The 14,559-nt window shown below is 43.3% G+C and overlaps 1 pseudogene; it reads right to left on the bottom strand.

Moving 5' to 3' along the window:
- Nucleotides 1-280: 280 nt before the first annotated feature.
- Nucleotides 281-13,551, bottom strand: LOC124514249 (60S ribosomal protein L31-like; annotated as a pseudogene).
- Between the last annotated feature and the right edge of the window lie 1,008 nt (nucleotides 13,552-14,559).

Genomic DNA, 14,559 nt, shown 5'->3' with positions numbered 1-14,559 from the left:
TCTATAGTGATGTCTCCCATTTCATTTCTGATATTAGTAATTTGTATTTTCCTTTTTGTTTTATTGATATTTTCAAAGAACCAACTTTTGGTTTCATTGACTTTTTCTGTTGATATACTGTTTTCAGTTTTATTGCTTTCTACTCTAATTCTTATTATTTCTTTTCTCCTGCTTACCTTGGATTTAATTTGCTTCTCTTTTTTCTAGTTTCCTAAAGTGGAAGCTTAGATAATTGATTTGATTTGATTATATCTATTTATTTATTTTCTGTTTTATACCTTTATTTGACAATGAGCAGTTGGTTCTCATCCACATTAACTATAAATGTTTGAAAGTGGTGACATGTACATAGGTAACCAGTGTATAGAGCTTGTTTAGTGAATCTTCATCCTTCTTAAGTTTTTCTGGACAACCGCACACAGATATGGTATGGAGCATTCCCTATTCCTTTGGCCCAGACAGCTTTGTTGAGCCTGGTGTTAGTCTGCACATCTGGAGTTCCCCTTTCTCTCATGGCAAATTTTCAGATCTCTGAGTGCCCGAGGGGCACACTTCTTGGAACCCATGCCATGGATGTGCTTGTGACTGTTGATGGTGGTGTATTCTCTGGTCACTACCTCGCTGATGGCAGAACAGCCCTTCATTTGGCCACCCTTCTTTGTGGGAGCCGTTCTGCCAGGCTCAGTTTGGAAAGCTTAGATGATTGATTTTAGATCTTCTTTCTTTTTAAATATATGCATTTAATGCTATGAATTTCCCTCAAAGCACTACTTTTGTTGCATCCCACAAATTTTAATAAACTGGGGTTTTATTTTCATTTAGTTGAAAATGCTTCAAGATTTTGCTTCAGATTTCTTCTTTGATCCATGTGTTAGTTAAAAGTATGTTGTTTAATCTCCACGTATTTGGAGATTTTCCAGTTATCTTTCTGTTTTTGGTTTCTAGTTTAATTCCACTGTGGTCTGAGAGCAGACATTGTATGATTCCTATTCTTTTAAATTTGTTAAGGTGTTTTCTATATGGTCTGTCTTGGTGAATGCTTCCTGTGATCTTGAGTATAATATGTACTCTGCTGTTGTGGGATGAAATGGTCTGTAGATATCAATTATATCCAGTTGATTGTTGGTGCTGTTGAGTTCAACTATGTCCTTACTGATTTTCTTTCTGTTGCATAATTCAATACAATATTACTGTTATTATTCTGAGCAACTTATTATCTGTTAGATCAACCAAAAGTAAGAAAAATAAAAATTTTGGGGCACCTGGATGGCTCAGTTGGTTGAGCATTGGACTTCAGCTCAGGTCATGATCTTGCAGTTGGTGAATTTGAGTGCCACATCAGACTTGCTGCCGTCAGCATAGAGCCTGCTTCAGTTCCTCTGTCCCCCACCCCCCCCGCCTCCCCCGCTTGTGCTTTCGAAAATAAATACACATTTTTTAAAAAAAGCTTTAATTTTACCTTTACTTATTCCTTTTCAGAAACTCTTCCTTTCTTTATGTAGATCCACATTTCTGACCTATATAGTTTTCCTTCTCTCTGAAGAATTTCTTATAACATTTCTGGCAAGACAGGTCTACTGGCAACAAATTTCCTCAGTTTTTGTTTGAGAACTCTTTCTCCTGCACTTTTTTTTAATGTTTATTTATTTCTTTTGAGAGAGAGAGCATGTGTGCATGAAGAGGAGAGAGAGAGAGAATCCCAAGCAGGCTTGTCTGTGCTGGTAGCAAAGAGCTCTACTCTGGGGCTCAGTCTCATGACTGTGAGATCATGACCTGAGCCAAAATCAAGAGTCAGATGTTTAACTGACTGAGTCACCCAGGTGTCCCTCTCCTACACTTTTGAAGAGTAATTTCACAGGGTACAGAATTTTAGGATGGGATTTTTTTTTCTCTGAACACTGAATATTTTGCTCTACTCTCTTCTTGGTTACCTGGTTTCTGAGGAGAATTTGAATGTAATTCTTATCCTCAAGCTCAGAGATTCTTTCTCAGCTGTGTCTAGTCTACTACTAAGCACGTCAGAGGTTTTTCCATTTCTGTTACTACCACGTTTTTGATCTCTAGAATTTCTCTTGGGTTCTTTCTTAGAATTTCCGTCTCTCTGCTTACTTTGCCCATCTGTTCTTGCATGCTGTCTATTTTATCCATTAGAGCTCTTAGCATACTAATCACAGTTGTTTTAAAGTCCCAGTCTGGTAATTCTGATGTCCCTGCCATGTCTGAATCTTGTTCTGATGCTTGCTCTGTTTCTTTAAACTGTGTTTTTTTGCCTTTTAGTATGTGTCTTAATTTCTTTTTGGCAGCCAGACATGATGTATCGGGTAAAAGGCACTGCTGTGAGTAGGCCTTTTAGTAACAGTGGTGAGGTATGAGGGGAGGAGGAGTGTTCTGTAGGCCTGTGATCAGTTTCAGTGAGCCTGTGCCTCTAGGCTCCTGAACTTGCTGCAGGCTGTCAACCCCCCCCCCCCCCACCTTTATGTGGGACGGGATGCCTATAGTGGGCTAGAATTGGGTATTTCCCTTCTCTCTTTGGTAGAGAGGTCAGTAAGGCCCTGACAGAACCCCAGGCTCTGGTTAACAGCTTCTCCTGAGGGCAGACTTTGTTAAGAACAGAATGCTTGGAGTATTTCCACACGGTTCCCTCTCTCTTCCCACTGCTGGAAACACAGTGTTCACTGTGAGAACCTGGAAGAGCTCAGGAGGTAAAACTCAGAAGTGTGAGGGTTCCCAGTAACTGAATCTCCCTGGACTTTTTCTCTCAGACTTGTCCACCCTGAGCCTCCAACACTTGGTCAGTTACAGTTGAGGTTGCCCTGCTGTGGCACTCATGAGGGTTTTGCTCCAGTTGTGGTTCTCTGTATCCTCCTGGTGATTTTCTCCAGTTGTGGAGGCAGCAGTTTGACTTGTGGCCTCACTTCGCTGGTGGATATGGACATTAAGAAGGGTTGTTGGGGCACCTGGGTGGCTCATTCGGTTAAGTGTTTGATTGTTGGTTTTGGCTCAGGTCATGATCTCATGGTTCATGAGTTCAAGCCCTGCATTGGGCTCTGCACTGATGGTGAGGAGCCAGCTTAGGGATTCTCTCTCCCCTCTCTCTCTGCTCTGTGCTTTACTTGCTTGTGCTCTCACTCTCTCTCGCTCTGAAAACAAACAAACAACTTTAAAAAAAAAAAAAGAAGAAGGGTTGTTGGTTTTTAGTTTGTTCGGTTTTTTACTTGTTGTTGGGGTGAAGCAGTGACTTGCATGCTTCTTACTTGCTGGACCCAAACCCCATGACTGTGGTTTTTACGCTTAGTTCGAGAGGCTTGTGGAACATCCAAGTGCAGTTGTTACTCTATGAATGATGCCTGAATGGGGAAGGGGGTAAATGAGATTAGCCAGGGATATGGTTCATGTGGGAAGAGAAGAGGACCCAGGCCATGTCCTTGAGAATGACCAACATTTAAGGAAAGAAAAGAGATGCTAAAAAGGCAGAATAAGAATGAACCTGAGATGGGGCACCTGGGTGGCTCAGTCAGTTAGTGTTCAACTCAAGTCTTGATCTCAGAGTTGTGAGTTCAAGCCCTGTGTTGGGCTTCACACTGGGCATGAAGCCTACTTAAAAATAAATAAATAAAATCTTTTTTATTTTATTTTATTTTTTATTTTTAAAATTTACATTCAAATTAGTTAGCATATAGTGAAACAATGATTTCAGGAGTAGGTTCCTTAATGCCCTTTACCCATTTAGCCCACTCCCCTCCCACAACCCCTCCAGTAACCCTCTGTTCTCCATATTTAAGAGTCTTTTATGTTTTGTCCCCCTCCCTGTTTTTATATTATTTTTGTTTCCCTTCCCTTATGTTCATCTGTTTTGTTTCTTAAAGTCTTCATATGAGTGAAGTCATATGATTTTTTTGTCTTTCTCTGACTGACTAATTTCACTTAGCATAATACCCTCCAGTTCCATCCACATAATTGCAAGTGGCAAGATTTCATTATTTTTGATTGCCGAGTAATACCCCATTGTATATATATACCACATCTTCTTTATCCATTCATCCATCGATGGACATTTGGGCTCTTTCCATACTTTGGCTATTGTTGATAGTGCTGCTATAAACATTGGGGTGCATGTGCCCCTTCAAAACAGCATACCTGTATCCCGTGGATAAATACCTAGTAGTGCAATTGCTGGGTTGTAGGGTAGTTCTATTTTTAGTTTTTTGAGGAAACTCCATACTGTTTTCCAGAGTGGCTGCACCAGCCTTCATTCCCATAAATAAATAAAATCTTTAAAAAAAGGATGAACCTGAGAGGCAGGAAGAAAATCAGAAGAATGAGAGCTTATGGAACCTAGGGGAAGAATGTTTTAAAAGAGGGAATAGCCAACGAGAGTGAATGCTGCCAAAAGGTCAAATAAATCAAGGGCTAAAAACTGTCTCTTGGAGGGAGCTTTCTGGTAGTTTGGATGAAAGCATTTTGAGCGACATGGTATGGGTATAATACAGATCAGAAAGAATTGAGAAGGAAAAGGTGAGGCAATGGAGAGAGCAGGTGAGATTAATTTTTTCAAGAAATTTGTGAGGTATGGATTTGAAGGAGTGCTTTTCCTCCTAGTAGAAATGTTGATGGGAATGAGTGCAGTGAGCTGGAAGAGGGAGTGATGGAAAGAAGAGACAGAGGAGGGTAGGTGGTGGATGGAAGGAAATCTCAAAGAAGGCAGGGAGGTGGTGAGAATGAGAACACAGGAGGAGGGATTAACCCTTCAGGAGAAGAGGGATGTCTAGTCCATTTTAACAGGAGGAAAGCGCATAAGATTGCTGTAGGTTATGTATTATGTCCTTTAATCTTTACAGAACTCTCTGGGGCTGGATGTTGTTTTCCCCAATTTTCAAATGATGTAATAAAGGCCTGGAAAAGTTAGGTAATCTGCCCAGAGTCTCACAGGAGAACCTAGGTCTTCTGACCCCAAGGTTGCTTTGAACCCGAACTGTAATACTCATTTACCTGTGATAGTGTAAAAGCTTAAGTTCCCTATAAGGAAGTGCCCTGAAAATGAGTGAAATCTAGTTGGGTCCTTGTTTTACGATTTGATAAGCTAGGATGCAAAGAGCTTTTACCGCAACAAACATGCAATTCCGTTTGGTAGAGATCTAAAGAGGTTATGTTTGATTAATGTTTGACCAACTCCGTATCAAAGGTCTGACTTTTCTTTCTGAGCGAGACTGCTAGAATAAACAACCTTGCTTCTGCCTCTTTGTGTGGCTGAGCAACACCAACATGCATATCTTACATGGCTTATCTTCTTCATTCTTCCCAATGTTGAATTGCCACCATGTAGGTACAATGGGATCTGTGTTATAGATGAGAAAACTGAGGCTCAGAGAGGTCAAGTAGCTTGCCCGAGGCCACAGAGTAGGTGGCAAAGCAAGAGTTTGAACCCAAGTCTTTCTGACTCTGAATCTCTTGCTCTTTCAACAACGTATTGCTTCATGTAGTTTGAGAGGTAGGGAGGGACTTTCTAGTTGGAGGATGAATTATAAGACTTTGTAATATGCCATGGCATAGAACCTGTCTACCAGGATTTTGACTTTCTCCTTTCAGCTTGTTTAACTTAAACTGAGAAAGTGTTATAGGACTGATACTAGTCAATATTTATATAGTGCCAACTACATACTGAGCATTGTTCCAGGTGCTGTAGGTGTAGTAAGTTAATCCCAGAGCAAACTATGAGGTAGGCTCTATTATTGTCTCCATTTTATGTAGGAGATACTGAGGCACAAAGAGGCCCAAGCTTACTCAAGGTCACATAGCCTGTAAGTAGCAAAGCTAGGATTAGAACCCAGAGTCTGGGCTGTTGCCTCTCAGGGAGGCACTGTTGCTCTCTGACCAGGAGAATGACGACACTGGGTTCTCAAAGCCGATTCTATGACTTCTTCCCTGTTCACTCAGTTTAGTGATTTGACTAGAGGCATAGACTTTGGAGTCAGACCTGGGTATGAATCTCAGCTCTATCACTTACCGTGGTATGACCTTGGACAAATTACTTCTCTTCTCTACCTGCTCAGTTTCTTCATCTGTAATATAGAGACACTGACAATACTCAACTCAGAGTCTTTGTGAGGGTTGAATGAGATAAAGCCTATTAAGAGCTCAGCAGGAATGCAGGGCATTGGATAATGGGCAGTAGTTGTTATCAATGTATGGTGAAGTTGTCAGTAACCAGCAGGATTGGAGCATGGGTCTGCTTAACTCCCCCCCCCCCCCGCCCCGTCCCCTACCGTATCAATTACCTCCTGAGCGTCCTCATCCTGGTGCTCAGCAGGCCCTGCTTGTAGACTTCCCGGATGCTGTCAGTGGACCTGTCAGTGTTCTGTCCACTCAGGTGGCTCCATTGGCTCTCCCTCCTCCTGTCCGACTGTGATAGCATTCAATGCAGAGAAGGCAGCAGCAGGACCAGACTGGGAGTCGGAGACCAGAGGAGTAGGGATAAGGAGTCAAGACCTGGTCCATGGAGTATAAGTCAAGGCCACAGGCGTGGCCAGGGTCACACACCTAACTCACAGTGTTGCCGGCCCCTCCCTGCGGGAATGTGCAAAGTCTATGGGCTAACGTCAGGTCCACCTCGGGTCTGGTTTAGACAAATCCTTGTATATAACGATTCATCACAGGCAGTCTTTTGGAAGTCTGCCATCCTAGCCCCCAGCCCTAGAGGCTAGATTTTGATGATTTTGCATAGATTTTGAAGGTGTGTCTAATACTTCTATTTTTCATCCATTTTTAATCAGTTTGAGTCCTGTTACTTTTTTTTTTTTTTATAAGTTTACTTATTTAAGTAATCTCCACACCCAGCCTGGGGCTCTAACTCACAACCCTGAGATCAAGAGTCTCATGTTCTACCGACTGAGCCAGCCAGGCGCCCCAAGTCCTGTTACATTTCTGTTTTTGTGTCCTGGCCCTTCTTTTTGTGACCTGAGACTGCCCAGTAGCAGTGCTGCTCCTCAGAAGGCTGCAGGAGTGTAGAATGTTCTAGATTTCTCAGGGTGGTCTGAGAAATCATAGATTAGAGAGAATCTGTGTTAAGGAGAGAAGTCGGGATTGTTACAGGTAAACTGTGGGTGTGCTTCAGGCCCTAAGGGGAAATAGGGCCATAAATTAAAGTGTGATTAGATGCTGGCCGAATGGGGGCAGCTCTGAGAGTGAGAGCCCAGAAGGTGTGGTAAATGGTGGGAGTCCAAGGGCAGAGCATGAGGACTCTGGGCACTTGCCACATGGGGTTGTTGGCATGGCATGGGGTGAGCCTCACTGCCTAATGCAGGCTTCTCAACCAGGTCCCCTAAAGAATGGCTCCCGGCAGAAGAAAGTGAACACGTGTGTGTGTGTGCATGTGTGTACATGTGGAGGAGGAGGTGTCTGAAAAGTTCAGCCAAAACTAATACCCTGTAGGAGAGAATTTTCTTTGAGGTCTTATGTTTTATACTGGAGATCTGTTTATTTTTTTATTTTTTTTTTTAAATTTTTTTTTTCAACGTTTATTTTTATTTTTGGGACAGAGAGAGACAGAGCATGAACGGGGGAGGGGCAGACAGAGAGGGAGACACAGAATCGGAAACAGGCTCCAGGCTCTGAGCCATCAGCCCAGAGCCCGACGCGGGGCTCGAACTCACGGACCGCGAGATCGTGACCTGGCTGAAGTCGGACGCTTAACCGACTGCGCCATCCAGGCGCCCCGAGATCTGTTTATTTTAACATAAAACTGTTTGAAAGGACAGCATCAAGTAAAGTGGGTGTTCCCTGCTTATGCTGTAACTTGAGTAGTCTGTCACTGCCCCTCACCCCAGCCCCCAAAGACACAGTGTGAGAAACACAGCTTAGGGACCTGGAGTTGGGGTATTCTGTTCCATCCTATTCTTACCTTCCCATCTCTTGTACTCTGGTCCAGATCTCAGCTTCTCTCTCTCTCTTTTTTAATGTTTATTTATTTTTGACAGAGAGAGAGAGAGAGACAGAGCATGAATGAGGGAGGGGCAGAGAGACAGGGAGACACAGAATCCAAAGCAGGCTCCAGGCTCCAAGCTGTCAGCACAGAGCCTGACGCGGGGCTCGAACTCACAGACTGCGAGATCATGATCTGAGCTGAAATCGGACCAACTGAGCCACCCAGGCGCCCCCAGATCTCAGCTTCTCTTAACTTGGGTTATTATGATGTGCACTTAAAATCCTTAAAAAAAGCCCACAACATTGTGATGTAATTATTAAAACAATACATATTTACTAAAGACAGGATAGTTCTCAAGAACATTTAAAAAGCAATGAATTATTTTTTATAAAGGTATTTTTTCTTTATTTTGAGAGAGAGCGAGTGTGTGCGTGTGTGTGCGCGCGCACACACACACACACACACACACACACACACACATGCAAGCGGGGGAGGGGCAGAGAGAGAGGGAGAATCCCAAGCAGGCTCTGTGTTGTCAGCACAGAGCCCAATGTGGGGCTTAAATCCACGAACAGTGAGATCATGACCTGAGTTGAAATCAAGAGTCAGATGCTTAACTGACTGAGCCACCCAGGTGCCCCACAACCAATTAATTTTTAAAGTAAAATTTTATTAAATTTTTTGTATCATGGATTCAAATTCTAATGATATGGAAGGACACATAAATATTCTCCTTCCTACTTCCTGTTCCCCTGCTATCCTGTTTTTTCTTGGAAGCATCCCGTTTTATCAGTTTCTTGTTTCATTATGGACATGTATTCTCCACTATCATTTCCCCCCAAATGGTGGCTTTTTAAAAAAATTTTTTTTTAATGTTTATTTATTTTTGAGACAGAGAGAGACAGAGCATGAACGGGGGAGGGGCAGAGAGAGAGGGAGACACAGATTCCGAAGCAGGCTCCAGGCTCTGAGCTGTCAGCACAGAGCCCGACGTGGGGCTCAAACTCACGGACTGTGAGATCATGACCCAAGCCGAAGTCAGACGCCCAACCGACTGAGCCACCCAGGCGCCCCCCAAATGGTGGCTTAATGGACATACAGACAGAGAGACACACACTGTCCTGAGCTTTATTTTTTGCTTTAACGTGTATCTTGTGAATTTTGCAGATCAGCATATTGAGGTGGGTTGTTTGTCACTATTGCCCAGGGAAGCAGCAGGCTCTTCATTGGTCGGCATCTCTCCAGTGTCTCATAGTGTCTGTCATAGTGTGTCAGATTAATTGTGCTGAAATGTCCCTCCCTTGCTCAAACCTACCTGCTTCTCCTCCCTCCCCCACCCCTCCAGGAATGACAAGGTCCTTCTCTTCCTGCATCTGATAGCACGCCCATCCCAGCTGAGCCAGGCCTCTCTGCTCTTTCTTGCCTTTTCCATGTTTTCTGTTCCTCTCTGCTCTTCCCACCCTGCCATGCGCAAAGTGGATCTTCCTGTCTGTTCTTTTCTCCTGGATCCTCTCTCCATGAAACCCCCAACTCGGTGCTAATGGCGGCATTTACCACTCATCACTCAGGCTGTGTCTTTGCCTCACATTGTCACCCACGCACTGTTGATATGTGTAGCTCTTGTTCCACCTGACTGTAAACCCTGTGCAGACCAGCGACCACATTTTCTAAGTTGTTTGCTACTTCCTTGGTGCTTTTAAATCACATCGTGGAAAGGAAATTTCATTACAGGAAATCACCTGTAAAGTGGGAACAGTAACAGTACCTACCTCATAAGTTGAAAAATTTGTAAGAAGGCCAAGAAACCTGGCTCTGAGTGCTGACTCACCCAGATTGGGGGTAGGACAGAACAGAGTCTTCCCTACAGAGACCCAAGCTGAATCCTGCTCCTTGTATAAAAACTGGCTTGAGGCTATATACTGTTAATGCTCTTCAGAGCCTTGATGGATGTGCCTAGAAGAGGTTGAAATGAATAGGTTGAACCTTTGCAGGAGGAAGCCTCAGTGCAGGGCTGATCATTGATTAGCTGCTCAGGAAACATGACAGATAAGATTTTTAGATTCAACAGTACAAGTTCTGTGGTCCAGAGAGCTAGCTGAAATGATTTTTCCTCCTTTGGTCAATCTTATTTAAATTTTTTTTTTCAACGTTTATTTATTTTTTTGGGGACAGAGAGAGACAGAGCATGAACGGGGGAGGGGCAGAGAGAGAGGGAGACACAGAATCGGAAACAGGCTCCAGGCTCTGAGCCATCAGCCCAGAGCCTGACGCAGGGCTCGAACTCACGGACCGGGAGATCGTGACCTGGCTGAAGTTGGACGCTTAACCGACTGCGCCACCCAGGCGCCCCAGGTCAATCTTATTTAAAGGAAGGATGCATAACAATATTAAAGAAAATGTTAATGACATCACCATTTAAACATTTTTATTTGTTTATTTATTAGAGAGAGAGAGAGAGAATGAATCCCAAGCAGGCTCCAAGCTCAGCACAGAGCCCAATGCAGGGCTCGATCCCATGACCCTGGGATCATGACCTGAGCTGAAATCAAGAGTTGGATAGCCACCCAGGTGCCCCAGTGACATCACCATTTTTACTTTTACATAACTCCTTCCAGACTTTGCCCACTTTCATGCATAAAAAATATATAGGGTAGCTATAGTCAGAGTGAACATATCGTTTTTCAGCTAAGTGGGAATCTTGATAGGAAACAAGAATTAGTGTTCCATGAAGGCATCTTCCTCACCCAGATCTTGTGGCCCTATCTTGATTTTCTCCCTCTCTTCATTTTGACCTGACTTGCCAGAGGTCTGTTTTTTTTTTTCCTTTCTTCTTTGTTTTCATTGTTTTTTAGAAAGATAAATGTAAGTCCCTACCCTTATTTATCTTTTGTAAGCTGGAATGTGATTGGAATGTGAGTGCTGGAGGAAAGTGGGAAGAACATTCACAAGAACATATTTATTGTCAATCACCCCCTATTAGACAAGGGGGTTATTTCTGTCTCCCAAAGGAATAGAGATAATCCAAACCTTAGATTTGTAGAGTTTTTTTTTTTTAATTTTTTTTTTTAACATTTATTTATTTTTGAGACAGGGAGAGACAGAGCATGAACGGGGGAGGGTCAGAGAGAGAGGGAGACACAGAATGTGAAACAGGCTCCAGGCTCTGAGCTGTCAGCACAGAGCCCGACGCGGGGCTCGAACTCACAGAGTGCGAGATCGTGACCTGAGCCGAAGTCGGCCGCTTAACCGACTGAGCCACCCAGGCGCCCCTAAATTTGTAGAGTTTTTAATCCAGTGACCTCACTCACCACATTTCACATATCATTTACTATTTCCCAGTTGTCATTCATTTATCACCTACCTTTTCTATCTCATCCACATGTAATTTCTCACATGAATATACTCCATTCTAACCTCCCGGGAACTCTGTGTCCTGGGCATTTCTTTATGCCATCATTACTATGTCCAGGGAGGTAGCAGGGAAGAGTGGCTAAAACTGTTGATGGTCTAGGTTCAGATTCTGCCTCCACCACTTAGCTCCAGGTCATTAGCTTGCAGGTCAAATCACCTGCAAGGTAGGAACGGTAACAGCACTGGTTGTTGGGAGGAACGAAGGAGTTAGTACTTGTATGGCACTAGAACACAGTAAGAGCTCAATGAATGTTAACTGTTATCTGATTTTTTTTCTAATCTTCAAAGACCAGACAGCATCCTACCTCTTACCTGTAATCTTCTCTGCCTAGTCTTGCCCCTCGCATAATGATCACTTACTCTTTTGATAGTATAACTTATTTGATACTTAATTTACGCAGACAGCATTCTGAGACAGTTGCACAATAGAAAGAAAAACAACATCTGAGCACATTTTGACATTGTCACTTTCTATGGTGCTTTGGGGTAGTTACTAGTGTCTTGGTTTTGCCCTTTGTAAAAAAAATGTATGTTATAAAACTTAACAAGTTTATTGTGAGAGCTAAGTAAGATAACGCTTAAGAAGTATCTCATACAGGGGCTCCTGTGTGGTTCAGTCGGTTAAGCAGAGACAGACACGGGGCTCGAAGTCATGAACCTTGACATCATGACCTGAGCCAAAAACAAGAGTTGGATTTGGCTCAGGTCTTAATTTCAGGGTCGTGAGTTTGAACCCTGCACTGGGTTCTTTGCTGGGCATGAAGCCTACTTTAAAAAAAAAGGGGGGGGGAATTAAAATAATCTCATAAACTTCTTCCTGGAGACAAGTTTCCCCAACAGTAACTCCTACCTTAGAAACTAAAATACAGCTGGGCATATTTCCTTTAGTCTTTGTCCTGTGGGTAGACACACATATTTTAAAAAGAAAGGAATCACATTCTACACCAATTTTGCAACCTGCTTTACTTTACATAGACATTTCCCCATCTATTTAATATTTTTCAAAGTCATGGTTTTCATGAGTTATATAGCATCCCAGATACATTTATACTTAACTTATTGGACCTTGAAGTTGTATTTAGATTTTAGCTATTCTAAGGATTGCTGCATCAAATATCTTTGTGTATGAATCTTTGTAACGATCTTTTGCTACTTTGTTAAGGTAAATTCTCCTGGGAATAGAGACATTGGGTCAAAGAAAACACATTAAAGGATCCTGGTACACATTGCCAAATTTTGCCTCCCACAAAGACTGTGTAAATTACATTCCTGTCAACAGTGACCATGGGTGCCTGTCACATCTCACTGTTGCTGATGATCTGTTGTGTTGTTACTTAATTTTTTGTCTGCTTTGTCATTATCTTTCAACAGATTGTAATCTTGAACAGGTACTGTGGGCGTCTGTGTATCCAACATAAAACTTTGCTCACTGTCATTCACATAGATAGCCTTCGTAAATATCTGCCAAAAGAATGAATTTCTCTTCACAAGTATCCCTCTGGGGTTAAGAGCTGGGGAATATACTTGAACAGTCACTTTCAAGTTGGTCACGTTGAGAGAGAGGTTTATATACTTGCCCTTGGTCTCCCATGGAGATGGCTTGGCTGGGAAAGTATTAAATCACAGGTAATTGGCTCATGTTCAGGGGGCTTGGAGAGGGGCATGGGGTACAAGAAAGTGAGCTATGTTTCAGGGTCAGCTCTGCAGCATGCTGGAAACTGACTTTCCACACTGTCACCCATTCTTTCTTCATGACTAGGTGTGGAGAGGGGCAGGATCTGTTTTTACAACTCAGCTGTGTAGCAGAATGAGTGGAATTTTCCAGAGGTTCCTCTTGATGGCTGTTGGCATAATCGCAGCTTTGCCCTCTGGGAGTCATTAGGCTGCGGCTCTTGAAGCCTAGACGGCTGTTTCAGTAGGTCAGATTGTGGGATCCGTGTGTTTATGTTGGCATGGAGAGTCCTGTAGGGTTTTGAACCATAAATGTTGTTTTTATTTTCCTTATACTAGCTCAGAACTATATGTTTTGAGCAATGGGGCTAACATAACAGAAGTGTGTTACTCTCCCCTTCCCCTACCAACTCCAACATGTACACACATATGCTGAACACAGTGGCCCAGATGATTCCCTGGCACTTGGTACTTTTCGAAATGCCAGAGAGTCTGGGGTCATCTCCTGGGAATAACACATTGCTTGAGAGTTTCTTTGGAATCTCCATACCCACTATGAACATGAGTGGATACTTCCTCTGCCCTATCCTCCAGAACCCTCTCTCCTGGGCTAAAGAGGTTTAGAGTGTGAAAGCTTGCTGTGGATTTGGGGACATCTGAGCCCACAGTAGTATCTCTGTGTTACAGTTTCACTTGCCCATTTGTGAATTGAACACCAATTTCTTTTATTATTTATTTCACACATGTGCACTAGCAGGGGAGGAGCAGAGAGAAAGAGAGAGAATCCTAAGCAGGCTCCACACGGTCAGTGCAGAGCCCGACCTGGGGTTCCATCTCAGGAGGTGAGATCATGAGATCATTTGGGTTGAGGTTATGACCTGAACCGAAATCAAGATTTGAACACTTAACTGACTGAGCCACCCAGGCGCCCTGAACTCCAATTTTATCATTCCCCAGTAAACACATTTGCCCCAGGAGGCCGGTGGTGTACACTAACAGGTAAATCTGGGCTGATACATGTTCCTGTAGACAAAGAGATGGTTTGCTTGACTGTGATGGGTCAGTTTCTTCTCCGTTCCCTGTACCTGTCAGAGTTTATCTTTTAGAGCCTCCTTTCTGGAGAGCCATGGTTTCTTTAACCTACAGGTTGGAAGACTTCCCTTAGAATTAATAATCACCAGTGTGGCAGACGTAGATCGTCCAACTGCTAACGTTCAAGTCTCCCTTGAAGCTAGGGCTCTGATAGGATTGCGGTTCTGCTAACCAGATGCTCTTCTTTGAGCCTTGGATGTGGAGCCAAGTGCTGTGTGGAAAGAGGCAGGGGAATGGGTGTCTGGGTTGTGTGGTTCTGGACCTGCCAGTTGTAGCCAGGGCTTCCCAGTTCAGCAGCCCCCTTGGGGGCTGAGTTCTGTGACAGGATGACTTCCTGGGGTCAGTTTCTTCAATTGCCAACTCCCCTCCTCCATTTAATATCTTGTAATAAATCTCTCTTTGTAAACCAGATGGAATCCCATAGCTGCAAAGCTGCAAGTGGTCTTACCTTGTTCATGTGATGC

The sequence above is a fragment of the Lynx rufus genome, unplaced genomic scaffold (assembly GCF_022079265.1).
Source record: "Lynx rufus isolate CCGP_SWC_20201006 ecotype Redwood Valley unplaced genomic scaffold, mLynRuf1.p SCAF_2, whole genome shotgun sequence".
In the NCBI taxonomy this organism is placed as follows: domain Eukaryota; kingdom Metazoa; phylum Chordata; class Mammalia; order Carnivora; family Felidae; genus Lynx; species Lynx rufus.
This window is presented reverse-complemented; position numbering and strand designations above follow the sequence as displayed.